General features: G+C 44.9%; 1 pseudogene; it reads right to left on the bottom strand.

The window, feature by feature from the left end:
* Positions 1-605: 605 nt before the first annotated feature.
* LOC134369102 (histone-lysine N-methyltransferase PRDM7-like) lies at positions 606-11838 on the bottom strand (annotated as a pseudogene).
* Between the last annotated feature and the right edge of the window lie 2912 nt (positions 11839-14750).

Raw genomic sequence — 14750 nt, forward strand, 5'->3', positions numbered from 1 at the left:
ACCCCACCACTGAAGCCCTGCTCTGTAAACGTGCCCCAGATCCTGGGGCTGCAATTGCCCCCTCTGCTATGATACCTGATACCCAACCTGATGACTGGACCCATAGAGAAGAAGTTGGGGCCTTGGCCAACTGGTTTCCTGACTCCTTTTCCTTTTCTCTTGAGTTCCCACTCGTGTCTGTGCCTGGCTTTCGCCTCTGAGGCTACAGAGATGGGGGTAACGGGAGAGACCATGGGGCGCTGGTGGGGGTGGTCCCCTCCCGACCCATCCCTGTCTCCATCTCCTCCCCTGGTTCTCTCCCTGGGCCCAGGAGGTGATTTAAGTGGGACTTGGTTCCCGTGAGACCCGGCTGAGAGTCTGAGTTCCCGTGGCCTCCCGGACTCTCTCACCTTCGGAACTGGGGACAAGGTACACAGCCCGTGCTGCAGGTTTGTGTGGGAACAACGTTTATTGGAAAAGGAGGCCAGAAGAACATAGAGGGGAGCCATGTGGGACATGGAGGGGATCTGTACCTGTCCATAGCCCGTGAGCCCTAAAGGAATCCCGGCCCCCCCACATTTTCTGCCTCGTCTCTGGTCATGAAAGTGGAGGGTGTGTTTGATCGCTTACATCTTTTTCGACACTCCTGTGGAAGGCAAGAGGTCAAAAGACGTTCTCTGAAGCCCCCTCAGTGCTGGGGCGTGGAGGTGTGTGGTGGCCACCTCTCTCTCTGTTGAGATGTGGTTTTATTGCTGGGGCTTCTCCCTTGTGTGTGTCCTCTGGTGTAGGATGAGGCCTGACTTGTTACTGAAGCCTCTCCCACACTCTCCACACTTGACTTTTGCAATTCTTGAGATTCCTAACCCCACAAATAATTTGCCTGTGTCCTCTGGATGCACTTTCTGGCCTGTTCTGGACTCTTCTTGAGAACTCCCCATTAGTCCTTTGGGTGGGCTGGAAAATGTGTTTGAAATTCTCCTCTGCTTTGTCCTTTTATATAAGGGGTTGGACCCTTCTTTGACCCCTTGACCTTCAGCCTTGTCATTCCAGCTGTGTGGATCAGAACGTTGCTGCTCCTGATTCTGACCAACTGGATGGAGATTCCCTGGCTGGAGAAGTTCTCTTGCAGATGTCCCTGGGAAGGTCTGAGAGGAGTGATTGTGTTCCACATGTTGCCTGAGGAATTTCTGACTGGAGAAGGCCAGAGGGCTTGAAGAACATGGGTGGATCTCTGGCTTTTGTTCTGCTGAAAGAGGAAGTTTTTGGTTAGGCAAGATGTAGACAACACTGTCTGGGACATCTGCTTTGTTGTATGGTAAGGCCTGCTCCCCTAATCATTCCTCATGTGGTAACGCCTGCTGTCTCCCACCGAGTGTTCCTTTACAGTCTTTTTTCATTCCATTTTTGTTCTCTACATCTTCCTCAGAAACCCAGAAATCCTAGGTCATGGGCCTTGTCTATGTATCAGCCAAACCAGGGACCTTCAGTAGCATCAGAGGCAGCTTCAGTCTTTATACAGAAGGAACTGCAGTGACTTTGCCACACACACTACAAGTATCTTCTGGGTCATATCATATCGTCTTCTCCCCCTAATCTCTGGGTACTTTTCCTGATAGAGCATCTGCAGCTATTTTATTCTACTGAGAAATAATAACTGACTTTGGATTACATAGATGGGGATAGATTTTGGATGTGTTGAACCCTCAAAACTCATGTGAAATTCTGATCCCCAATATGGCAGTGTTGGGAGCTGTTTGAGTCATGGGGGGAAGATCCCTCATGAATGAATTAATGTTCTCCCTGGAAGGTGGCAGTAGTGAGTGAGTTCTCACTCTATTAGTTCCAATGAGAGCTGGTTGTTTAAAAGACCCTACCACCTCCCCCATCTCTCTTTCTCATGCTTCCTCTTGCCGCTTGTACGTGCCAGCTGCCTGCCACTTTCCACCATGAGTAGAAGCAGCCTGAGGCTCATGCCAGATGCAGCTGTCCCAGTATCATAAGCCAAATAAACCTCTGTTCTTTATAAACTATCCAGTCGCAGGTATTGTGTTATAGCAACACGAAAAGGAGCTGTTATGGATGGACTCATCCTTAGTGACTTTTCTTATGAGGGAAAAGGGATCTATAAAGTCAGGAACCACTTCGTCTGGAGATGCACAAATGTAGAAGGCAGTGTAGAGTAGTGGTTAAAGAACACTGAATTTGAGTTTCCCCCGTCAAAGACATTTAATTGAGGACTCTTGTGTACCTGGTTCTCCATCAGGAAGTGGGATTCAGAGTGGTCCAGTCCCCCTTGAGTAAACGACTCTGGTTCCTGCTGCCTAAACTAGATTGTGAATTGCTTCTCTCTCTGTCCACAAATCATAAAATGAAAATATGTCCTTCCTTGGGTGACACGCCAAATATTCCTACTTGAGTTATTTCATTCAGTCTTAGGCCATTTCAAATTTAATAGAAAGTTCTGTTTTAATTATATCCCTAATCAGACTTCTTACCTCCTGACTCCCACCTTTATCCAAACCACCATCCTCTCTTACCTGGAGTCTAAAGTGGACTCTGATGGGATTACCCACTGCAGTTTATTTTCTGAAAATTAACCAAAACTCCACAATTGTTTCCATCTTAGGAAAATCCCCAGTTTCTGGGCAGGAATCATGGGCACTACATGTCCAGGCTTCTGTGTATCTCTCTGACCTCTGCTCTCTTCTCTGCTTCCTTCACCTGGGTGGTCTCAGCCATTTCTCAAACACCCTCACTCTCTCCTGCCTCAGGGCTGTTGCACGAGCTGCTCCCTCTGCCTGGAGTCCTTTGCCCACAACTCTGCACCTCTCAAATGTTATGTCCTGAGAAGAACCTTCCCTGACCGTCCCTTGTCACACCCTCCCTCCCCTCATGATGATCTCTAGGCTCTTTTCTGGATTAGTTGTCTTGAAAGCACGAATCACTGTCTGATATGCACATGCCTGTGCGTGTCTGCGTGTTTCCTTAATTCACGTGTCAGCTGCTCAAGAGCACATATTCTGATCATCCTGTTCTGTGTGTATTTCCTGTTCCTGGAACATCGTCTGGCACAGAGTAGGAATTCACGTGACAACTAATTGAAATAATAAATGAATGAAAAACAACATATGCATGTTATTTAGGAATATGGAAGAAATTAAGAAACAATTAAAAGAGCCAGATGAAACTGCCTTGATAAAAGAGCTGGTAGGTGCTTGAGACTTGTTCTTTGTCTCTAAGCCCGTCAGGACTATATGTTGTTATATATTTTTCATATAAAAAGTTAAAAAATAAAATAAGAACAGAAATTTCAAAATATAAATTGTCCCTAAGAGTCAAAGGCAAATGAAATGAATCCTTAATTTCAGAAGCACCTGATTTGAAATTTTTCCATCTTTCGACTGCATTTTACTCTACTTAAGAGTTGTACCATGAAAATTCCCAAGGAGAATTCTTTCTCTTCTGTTCTATTTAAAGAATAATAGTGGTGCCCACCTCTCCCTGCTGTGAGCTCTTTCTTCCACTTGCTGTCCCGCTTGATACCCAGCTCCTGGCCATATTCATCCCCGTACCAGACCAGCAGTTCACAGCCCGGCCTGATGACCTGGCAAGTTCGATAGAAGATCTGCCCGTGGTATTGAAAGGCCACCAGGTTCTGCTCCTCATCATCCCGGGCACAATTCACATACCTGGGGTTGAGGCAGACAAAGGGACAGAAAATAACAGGCAGTGAGTCTCCACTACCTGCCAGGGCCATGTTGGGCTTGTCACCAGATGGTCAAGGCCCCCATGCTGTGACGGACCATGCCGTTACCCTCCTCCAGGAACCTGCTGTTCATACCTAAGCCTCTTTCTCCAAGTCCTGCTTATGGTGCTCATCCTGCCTGGAATGCTTTTCCCCCCCTTGCCTACTTATCCATTCTTCAAAGCCCAATTACAGACTTACCTCCACCTTGATTGGCCATAAAACACTGACTTCTCACTTCTCTAAACTCTGAATCGATTTCTGCTCATAGCACAGAATTTGGTGTTTGATCAATCATGTACTCCGCTTCTGGATTAGCACACATCATTCTTTACTCACCCCAAGTCTATCTTCTTTTAAGAGACCTTTCTCTAATCTCCCATAGTTTACCTAGGTGCCATTCACCTGCCTCCCTGGGTTCCCATAGAAACTTAGAGGTCCCTTTGTCCTAGCATGGAAATACAGAATAATAACAGCATGTCCATATTCATATCTTCTAATAAAATGAGAGTCCCTCATGGAAAGGGGCTGGTCCATGCAGCACAGAGGCCCGTGACCACCCTGCAGCTCACTTCTCAGGCTTCAGGTTTTAATTTCATTGAAGCTGGCAAGATTTCCTGCCCTCACAGATTAAATGTCCCTTGTTTTAGGTTGTCTTGGCCTTGTGTACTTCTCCTATAATCAAATGTTTCACATCTCCGCGCAATAGTCCTCCACGAGGGCATGGGTTGTGTGATCTGTTCATGTGATGTACTCCATTTTCTAAACAAGAATATAGTAAGTGCTTAATAAATGCTGATTAGATCAATTAAAGTGCGAATCCAGCATCCCCAATGAATCTAGGCTCCTCAGCGTTTATTCTGGTGCCCCAATTTTGTCTATCATAGAGATTTAGTTTTTTCATAAAAGAAATGGTAATATTTATATTTTATCTCTTTTTTCCTGGATGTACATAATATGAAAGAACATTGTAAGGAGAACAGAGAGTGTAAAAACCATCGAGGGAGGCATGCTGAGGTGGAAAGAAGCCGAGCTTGAGAGAGATGAGTGTCCCTGCTGGAACCCGAAACCTATTGGCCTTACCTCATCCAGTTGGCCCGAGATTTGTCCTTTCCATCCACATACTCATAGCAGTTTCTCCCCTTGGTGATCTGAATTTCAGAAAAATAAGTTAGTCATTTTGGGTTTGAGGGGCAGGTAATAATCAGAATTATTTTATTGTACTGTCATCGATGCATTTTGAGCCTGCATGGATTCAGCCGCCAATGGTGGCACATGCTGTGTACTCCTCAGCATCATCTACACATCTGAGTTGATTTGTCCAGTCAGAGCTGAGGCCCCATAGGGAGAATGCACTTTTTCTGTCTCTGTGCCACTTTTCTCCCACTCACCCACTGACCTTTAAATAGGAGTTCCAGGTTCATGCAAAGACCACTAAGTACACAGAGCTAACCATGTTGCCAGTATCCATGTTCTAGCATGTAGAAGGTGATGTCCCACCAAAGGCACAGAAGGGATATAGGAAGCCAGAAGATGGGGTAAGATAGGCCCTTCTCACCATCCAGGAGTAGCCACTGTTGGCTGCCTCTTCATCTTCTGTGATCTGGCCCTCAAAGGGGCCAAAGTGCAGACCCAGTGGAAGATCGGATGCCTCATTCCATACTCCAAGCCCGGCCTCAGGGATGCCCGACGGCCCAATTCTCAGCCCAGGGGGCAAAGTGAGGGCTGAGCGGTTGGGATGCCCCTTGTCCACTGCACTGTCCTTTACAAATGTAGGGGGTCCATGAGCCACACAGCTGTCGATGAAGAAGTCCTGGCATTTCTCACAATCTGGAGGCGAGAGCAGCAGGGATTTGGAAAAGTATAGTGCATGTTCCTGGATATAAAGAGCTTCAGAAAGAGCCCAGCAGTTACATAATTTAGCCTCAATCCTGTATCCCAAGCCACCAGAGTAAAGGAATGATTTGGGGTCAAACAACAAGATAAAATTATTCTACCGGGATATAGCCTTCTCCATGAGTGGGCCAAAAGGGTCACTTACACAGGTAGTCATCATCCTGAGGCTCATCGGCCTCTTTGTATGACCGACCCTTTCTTTCTCGCAGGCTGTACACCTTCACTTCAATCTCCTTTCTCTCGAGTTCTACATTGGAGAAGAGTAAGTGAGTGAAGTTAGGAGTCTGGAGTGTTTGTTTCTGTTTTTTCAGAAGATGTGAAATCTCTTACCATCAAATTATTATCTATCCTTCTACATACTCTGGCTCCCCACCCCTTCAGTACCTCTTAACTATTATTTCAGAGAGACTAAGACTCCACACTGACTACAGATGCATAAGTCAATTTTAGTTTCTGGATTCCCATGATCAGATTGAACCTCCCAAACTTTCTACTTACAAAACAGTTCATTCATGCATTTATTTATCCACAAAATATTTGTTGAGGGTGCATTACATATTAGGCATGGAACAAAGGCATGGATGTACAATAAGAAAATGTGGTCTCTATTATCACAGTTGTATGTATCAGTTCTTTTATATTTAATTTAATGCTTTTAAAACATATATGAGCTATATGTGTTTATCTTCATTTTACAGATTAGCTTTAAGGAGTGCAGAGAATTTATAATGTCTGCCCAAGGCCCTAATGATTCTGCGTGGATTAAAACAAGCGTGTGACTTCAGAGTTGGTGTTCCCACATGCTATTCAGTACAGTACCTACCTTCTGGTCTCAGCATAGTCCAGCTTAAGTGCAGGCCTATTGAAAGTCTACGCCACGTATCTAGACCATACTCACCAACTTTTCTAAAGGACCTAGAGGGGATAAAGTCCCCAAATTATTTTCTCTTACCCAATTTTTGTCTAGAGTGCCGTCTGGAGGTACTTTCTTCTGCAGGAGGGGACACTCGTTTCTGGGCCTTCTCTGAGTCACTTGTGTTCAGGAAATCTGTTGTTCCGGGCAATTTCTTCAAACTAGATTCATTACTTAACAGTGCCCTGGACATTCCCTTTAATGTGAGAGTCACATATTAAAAACCAACATACATTTATTTAGTTTCTTAGGGCTTGCAACATGTATTCACATGTAGCAGTTTTGTTCAACAGTCCCTTGAAAAACCTGGAGTGTCTGAATACCAGAGAGAAAAGGAAAGGCCTGATTGGGTAGTGACTCCAGGACTAGAACCCATGTCTTAAGACTCTTTTTTTTCAACTTTCTCTATATACGTGAGAGTGAGGGAGGGAGAATATTTTGGAATACTAGCAGGAGACTCAACCAGGTCTGTGAAAGAAGGAGGTAGGGGCTTATAGAGAAAAAGAGGGGATCTTCTATGAACTAGTAGACTTTTGATGGAAAGAGAAATGTAGAAAAGCACAGAGGGTACAACACACATCTAGAAAATGAACAGTGAGGTTGGGAAGAGAAGAAACAGTTGGTATAAATGTATGCAGACAACTAAGAAAGTCATGCTAAGAGTTGCAAACTGCCATAACCAGGAAGAAATATTTAACTTTGGAATTGAATGAACTGGTTCCTGTACCAATTCTACTTAAGGAAGGGTGTACTATTAGTTAATTCTACTCAGCTTTCTGATCCACAAATTGGCATGCATTCTCATTCTTAATGGTATAGTGAACATGAAATGCAATAATGTTCACCAAAGTGTTTTGTGAGTTGTTAAATACAGTGCAAACATGAGATTAATAATTTCTCTTATAGTCCTGACATCGATTTACCTCCTCAACCATCTCTACAGTTGAAATCTAATTCAAAGATATTATCTTCAGCATTACTTGACCCTGTTACACGTATTTTAATTTGCAAAACTTGGAATCATTCAGAAAACATTCAGGGGGCCCTCAGGGGCTCTAAGCCTCGCCTGGGACTCCTGAGAAAAATCGGGTATGGACCATGCTCTCAAAGAGCTCACAATACAGAAGCAGCAGGCTAAATAAATGATTCGAAACAGCATGACATTTGCCTAATTTGGGCCCAGAGAAAGGAGTAGTTACTTCTTCCTACAGGGAGGAGAGTTTAAAATCAGTACCAGGATGCATTTCTACTGGATAGTGTAAAGTACATGAAGTGCTAAGTCATTTTCCTATCTGTTGTTTCTCAGTCAAACCTCAAACTTCTCAGGGCCTGGAGCAACTTTCTCACATCTGAATGTATCCCTTGTGAGAGAGTAGGAACTTTCTCCGTCTTTCTCTGGGACCGTGCGCAGTGCAAATTGACTGTATATTTGCAAGTTTCCCTCAGAGTGTCTTAGCGTATCTCTCACTTAGCACAGCAGACAAGAATTAGGTTGAAATAATCAGTCCGATGAATAATGTAAAGGTGTCCGGGTAAGGCAGCATGAACTTTACAAAACACGAAAGTTTTAATGAGCTTGTAAGTACTTTAGAGAATGAAGGAGTATTGGATTAGACTGAACCACTACTGACTGTGATCTCAAACATTTCTGTAGCTCTGTTTTTTCATTCACAAAATGGTTATAGTTATAGTTGTAAGGTTTGAGTGAGTTTATTCATGTAAAATGCTTAAAATAAAGTCTGAAATATTGCAAAAATAAAACGAGTGGTAGTGATTATTGTTGCTCTTCTTATTAACTCTTAAAATGATGATGTCAGACATTGTGCTGAAGAGATCAGAAAAGAAAGGCAGCAGTCCTAGGATACTCTGCACATTCTCCTTCCCTTCCATGTGTTTGGATCTTCCATGAGGAAGATTGACTTGTCGATAGGATTTTTCAGTTACTCACATTCTGGTGTTTACTCTGTCCCACTCTGAAGGCCGCCCGAGGAGGTTTGACTAAAAGGTGATGAGAAATCAGTGTTTTGGTCGGTAAATATTTCCCAGCTCAGAAGATTCTCATTAGGGACAGAGAATTCTGAACTAGAGTGACAATTCCAAGTATTATCCACGGGTGATTTGAAAACGGTTTCTGAAGTAACATTAAGACATTTGCTTCTATTGGAGGCATTGCTAATTTTCTTAAAATGTTTTTTTTTTTTTTAAATTGAATCCTGTATCTTGGTGTTAACACCACACTCTCACCAACTGAGGTAAATGGTCACCCACGACAAAGCAAAGAAAACAACACCAAACCTCATCTCTGCTTCTTCTTGTGTTCACAAGGTTTCCATTACATTTATCTTTTAAAAAATGAATTGGCTTAACTTTCATGGAAAAACGCTAAACAAAACCACACAATGGAGGAAAGGACAGTCTCTTCAAGAGACGGTATGGCGAAAAGTGGATCGCCATATGCAAAAGAATGGAGATTGACCCTTATCTTACACTACATACAAGAATAACATCAAAATAGATTAAAGACCTTAATCTAACACCCAAAAGTATAAAACTCCAAGAAGAAGACATAGGAGAAAGCTTCAAGAAATCGAATTTGGCCATGATTCCTTGGAAATGACACCAAAAGCATCAGTGACAAAAGCAAAAATAGACAAAGAGACTATGTAAAGTCTGAAAACTTCTGAGCACTGAAAGAAAAAATCAGTGGAGTGAAAAGGCGACCTACAGAATGACAGAAAATATTTACAAACCATATGTCTGAAAAAGGCTTAATACCTAGAATATCTAAAGAACTCCTACAACTCAACAACAAAAAAAACTCAGTTAAAAAATGGGTGCTATGACTGGATTTTGCTCCTCCAAAATTCATATGTTGAAATTCTAATTCCTGGTGTGATAACATTGGGAGATGGAGCTTTGGGGAAGTAATTAGGGTTAGATGAGTTCATGAGGGTGGGGCCCTCAGGATGGGAATAGTGCTTTTACAAGAAGAGGAAGAGAGAGATTCCCCCCAAGAGGTCGAAGCAACCTAAATATCCATCAACAAGTGAATAGATATAGAAAATGTGGTATATAAATACAATGGGCTATTATTCAGCCTTAGAACATAAAGAAACCCTGCCAGTGCTATGACGTGGACAAACCTTGAAGACATTTTGATAAGTTAAAGAAGCCAGTCACAATAAGACAAATATGGCATGGTTCACTTATATGAGGTATCTAAAGTAATCAAATTCATAGAAACAAAGTAGAATTGTTGCCAAGAACTGGGGCAGGAGGAAATGGTGTGTTGTTGTTCAACGGGTGTAGCTTTAGTCATGCAAGATGAAAAAGTTCTAGCAGTTTCTTGCACATCAGTGTGTATATAGTTAATAATATCAAACACTCAAAAATTGTTAGGAAGGGTAAGTTGCCGTTGTGTGATTTCTCATAAGAAATCTCAAAAGGAAAAAAAAAAAAAAATTCTTGTAGAAATCCCACAAGATTTCTCGATAAGAGACGATAAAGTGACTAAGGTGGGGATCAACTGAGTGCAGATAACGATGTATGACAAACCATGGGGTTAGTCATGTCTTCTTCTAAGACCGTTGATCCAGTGACTGACCTATTAAGACATTAGGGTTAGAAAGCTTTTTGGTGGATTTACAGTTCAATGAAAGTTTAGTTAATTTCCCGCTGATTAATTAACAATGTCTAGCAAAACCAGTCTTTCTTTTATTACTTTAAAGAATGATAAACTTTAAACATATAGAACAGTGTGGAGAATAATGCTGGAAAACCTATAAATCCATCACCATCCAGTCCTATTTCAACATTCGGACACAGCTGATGGAAATGTTTTCATTTCGACTTTTTATTTCAAAATTCAAAAATAGACATAAAACAGACAAAAGAGCTAACTATGACGCAGTGAAGCCACCTGCCAGCCCTTCCTCCTTCTCTTGTGATAATAACTTCTGAGTTTGGTATTTCTTACTCACATTCAGATTTTTATAAGTTTAGCACTTATTACTGTATCTGTAAATAAAATATGTAATTAATTTACAGGTTTAAAACCTTTATATGAATAGCCTCTTACTGAATATAATGTATTGCACCTTGCTTGTTTGTTGAACATTTACGCTTTTGAGAGAACATGGTCTCCTTTGTTAACTCCTGAGATAAAGCCGAGACATCAACCCAGGATGGTTTCAGGAGGTCACCTCTAATTCCTCCTGGCCCCTCACCTTTCTGTCGAGGTGTCCATTCTTCATCAGAATCCTCAGTGTCATCCACATGGTGCTTGGTCTGCCTTTGGTGACACAGGAAAGCTGGTTGAGAGGCTCCGACACCTGGAAAGAAGCCAAATCTTTGTCCTAAAAGGGAAGTGGTGAGAGGAGGAACAAAGGGTGGTGGCAATGGAAAGCACCACAAAGCCAGTGTGGCTCAGCGCGTGCTGGGAGAGTCTTGAACAAGGTCAAGATGTGAGCTCTGCATGACTAGTGCCGATACTCGGCTGTGCACTGACAAAAAAAAAAAAAAAAAAAAAAAAAAAGATGAGGAAGAACAAAATTTCCCCTCCAGATTTCTCTCCATACAGAAGGGAACTGTGGGCCCATGCAGCTGCCTAAGAGAGAGCCAAAATAACACGGGGACAGAAGACCTGTTTTATATTTCGCAGGCCGGTCTGCAACCAGCACTTGAAGTTACCTAAATTAATCAGCACATTATCGTTCCTTCTCACATTCCTATAGTGAATTTTCTCCAGTTCTCCCATCTCTGCCCATTCTTCCTTGGAGAAGTATATGGGAATGTCTTTGGAAGCATCTTTAGCCTAGAGAAAATAACATAGTTCATCAGTGATTTACTGCACACATCACAAGTTCGAGTGGGGCCTTTCCTTCTGCCTTGTAATCTTAACAATCAGAACATAGGCTGGGGTCTTGGGGTGGTCTCTGTGAAACAAGGATAAAGATGTTCATTACCTCCCTCCCCAGATTGTGTTCTGTTTGAGAGAACACAGCATTTTCCTAGCTCTCCCCAACACAGAGAGTTTGATTCTTGTCTCCTTTTCTCCCTCATGTCCCAGACAGGACCAATTGTCCCCATTGCATGCACATGCACAGCCAGGGTCACACAGAGTTGCAGGCCACAAGTCTGTGGCCCTCCAGACACCAGCTGCTTGTCACTAGTACCCCCTCTCCATCCTTCGTACAAATCCTGCTTGGAGCTTCGCTCGACTTCCCCCACCTCTCACCATGGGCTTCCACCCTGTTCTCCCTGCATCTCCCTCAGGGTTCTCCTCCGGGGAGCTGTTGGAGCTCATGGTGCCGGGACAGGATGGCAGGCCCTGCTCCACCTCCAAGGTAGAGAAGGTCCCGTGAGTCTCCCAGCTGCAAGGCCAAAGCTCCTGTGGAAAGAGAGGTTGTTGGGAGGGGACCACAGCCCAGACCGCTGCCCAGAGCCAGGCTCTGTCTTCTCCACTTGGCCAGGGTGTCCAGACCAGGAAGATGTGGGGACCCTGCAAGGACTGGAGGGCGTTGGGGAGGTCTGGGGGCTATTGACGGGATGGGGGGGTCTCTGCTGGCCATCACAGACCACCTAATGTAAGCTGTTTTGTTTCAGTTCCCCTGCATCTTGATGCATCTGAGGAAGCATGGCAAAGGTGACTGAGGGTCAAGGCTACGGGTCTTCAAGGGGATTCCTGAGGTGTGAGGGCTAGGGGAGTCCCATGGAGACCTTGAGGGCCCCTGACTGGTGGGACTCAGGTTACCCTGACCAGCGGGGCTCTCCTCCAGCGAGAGGAAATGAACATTTCTCATAGGAAGGCTTCCGGGATCTCCACCAGGAGATTCTGGAAAAGTCTGGGAGTAAAGCAGCCTGGATCTCTAAGGAGCAGCAATCCCTCAGGCTGAGGAGATTGGGGGTCTCCAAGGACAATGAGATTTGGGGTCTCTCAGGCTGAGGTTCTGGGAGTTTCTCAGGTCGAGGGGATTTGGGGTCTCTCAGGCTGATATTATTTGGGGTTTTTCAGGACAAGATTTTGGGTCTTTCGTGCTGAAGAGATTTGGGATGCTCAGGTTGAGAGGCTTTGGGATTCATCAGGTAAAGTGAATTTGGGGTCTCTCAGGATGAGAGGATGTGGCATTTTTGAGGCTGAGGAAACTCGGGGTCTCTCAGGCTAAGGAGATTTGGGGTCTCTCATTAGGGGGCATTAGGCTCTCTGACACTGACGTTATTTGGGGGTCTTTGAAGCTGAAGGACGTTTCCAGGCTGAGCAGGATCTCTAAGGTTGGGGAAAATTGGTCTCTCTGTGGCTGCGGTATTTAGGGTTTCCCAGGCTGAGGGGGTTGGGGTGCCTTAGGCTGAGGGGAATTGTGATTCCTCAGGCTTAGGGTGTTTGGGCTCTAAGCATTAGAGGATTTGGCGTTCCTGTGGGTGAACGGTAGATTTGAAGGTGTCTGAAGCTCAGGTGCGTCGGTGTCTCAGGCCGAGGGGGTTTGAGGTCAGTCCAGGTTAGCGGATTTGAGGTCTCTTGGGGATCAGGGGATCTGGGGTTTCCCAGGCTGAAATTTGAAGGTCTTGGGCTGAAGGTTTACAAGAGTTTCTTACTGCACGGCAAAGACTTCCCGAGTTCCTGTCAGTCTCCCTGGCTTTCTCCTGCCGCGCGGCCCAACCTGGCTTGGCGCCCGCTCGGATCCTCTCAGGAGGGAGACGACCGTTGAAATGGCCACGCAGCCGCCGGTACCACCAAACCGCCAATCCGAGCTCCCGCCAATAAGCGATCAGGAGGGGATAAAGGGGCAGGGAGTAGGGCGGAACCTAAACCTGTCAGTAATAGGAACCACTTCTTTCCCGCCTGGTGGACGATCCTGACCAAAACCTCAGGCATTCGCCACTCTGGGTACTGCGCATGCGTCAGTCAAGAAGCCTCGAGTCCTGAAGAGCAGTCTCTCAGGTCGTGACCGGCCTTACAGGCTTGTCATGAGGCACATATCTGGCTCTCAGCACTAGCGTAGCCTTGCCCCGCGGTCCTGTCCACAGGGGATCTCAAAGGGGTTAGGGTTAGGAGTTATGTTTTGGGTGAGGGTTAGGGTGAGGGTGAGGGTTACGTTTAGGGTGAGGGATAGTGTGAGGGTTAGTTAGGGTTAGGTTAATGGTTAGGGTTAGGGTGAGGGTTAGGGTTAGGGTGGCTCCAGAGGAGGATCCTACCTGCCACTTCCAGCTCCTTCTCAATTATGTTTCTGCAATGGGGAAAAGAGATAAATCTCCTGAAAACAGTGACTGATGTAGCTCCAACCTCTCAAAGAGGTGGACCCTTCCCACAAGTGTGGGCTGTGTTTAGAGACGTCTTCCAAGAAGGACATCATTGGGGAGAGAGTCACTGAACAGGGACACACCTGACAAACACTCTGCAGCCAGGTGGCCAGGATTGGCGTCCCCAATGGAGGGTCAGTTTGGCAGCAAGTGCCTTTGACATGAGGTGCTGAGGGGGACACCCTGCTCTGTGGTCTACCCCCAAAACCCTTAACCCCGTGTCAACCTGAGAAAATCTCCAGACAGAGGACATCCTACAACCATTGGAGCAGAAGAACTACACGCAGTCATAGCCAAGGAGCCTGAGACGTGAGGACTTTACGTATTTGTTTCTTCTGGGCATTGGGGCAGGAGGCCTTCAGGGAAAGCTAGTGAAATCAAACGAGGTGAGGAGTGACAAGCATGTAACAGTGTCGGCCCTCCAATGGGACAGGTGCCTACACTCACATCACGGGTGGACTGTGGGAAAAGGTGGCCAAGGGCCAGGGGCTACCCACTCCAACATCTGCAAGTTTTCTGAAAGTCTTAAAGTTTTCCAAAGTGAAAAGATTTTTTAAAAGCTTAAGTAACATCCAAACAAACCCCAAAACCTAGACATGAAGACCCTAATCTGTAAGTGGCACCTGTTTCTGGTGGCAGGATTACACGTGGCTTTTATTTTCCTCTCTTCTGTGTTTTCCAGACTTTGCATAAGGAACCTATGTACAGATACTTTTAAAATGAAGAAAAGCATCCTTTAAAACATGAAATCATTTACAAAAAAATTTTTTAAGATTTTTCAGAAGGATTAAACAGCTGGAAGCTTTGAATGAGGTGTCAGTGGATGGGTGGTCACACCCGGCACTCACCTTGTCCATGGATCTGGAGGGGCAGAGCCGGTACCTGTGGCCCCGGAGACCAGTCAGGCACTGAGTGGTGGTC

The sequence above is a fragment of the Cynocephalus volans genome, unplaced genomic scaffold (assembly GCF_027409185.1).
Source record: "Cynocephalus volans isolate mCynVol1 unplaced genomic scaffold, mCynVol1.pri scaffold_35, whole genome shotgun sequence".
Lineage (NCBI taxonomy): Eukaryota > Metazoa > Chordata > Mammalia > Dermoptera > Cynocephalidae > Cynocephalus > Cynocephalus volans.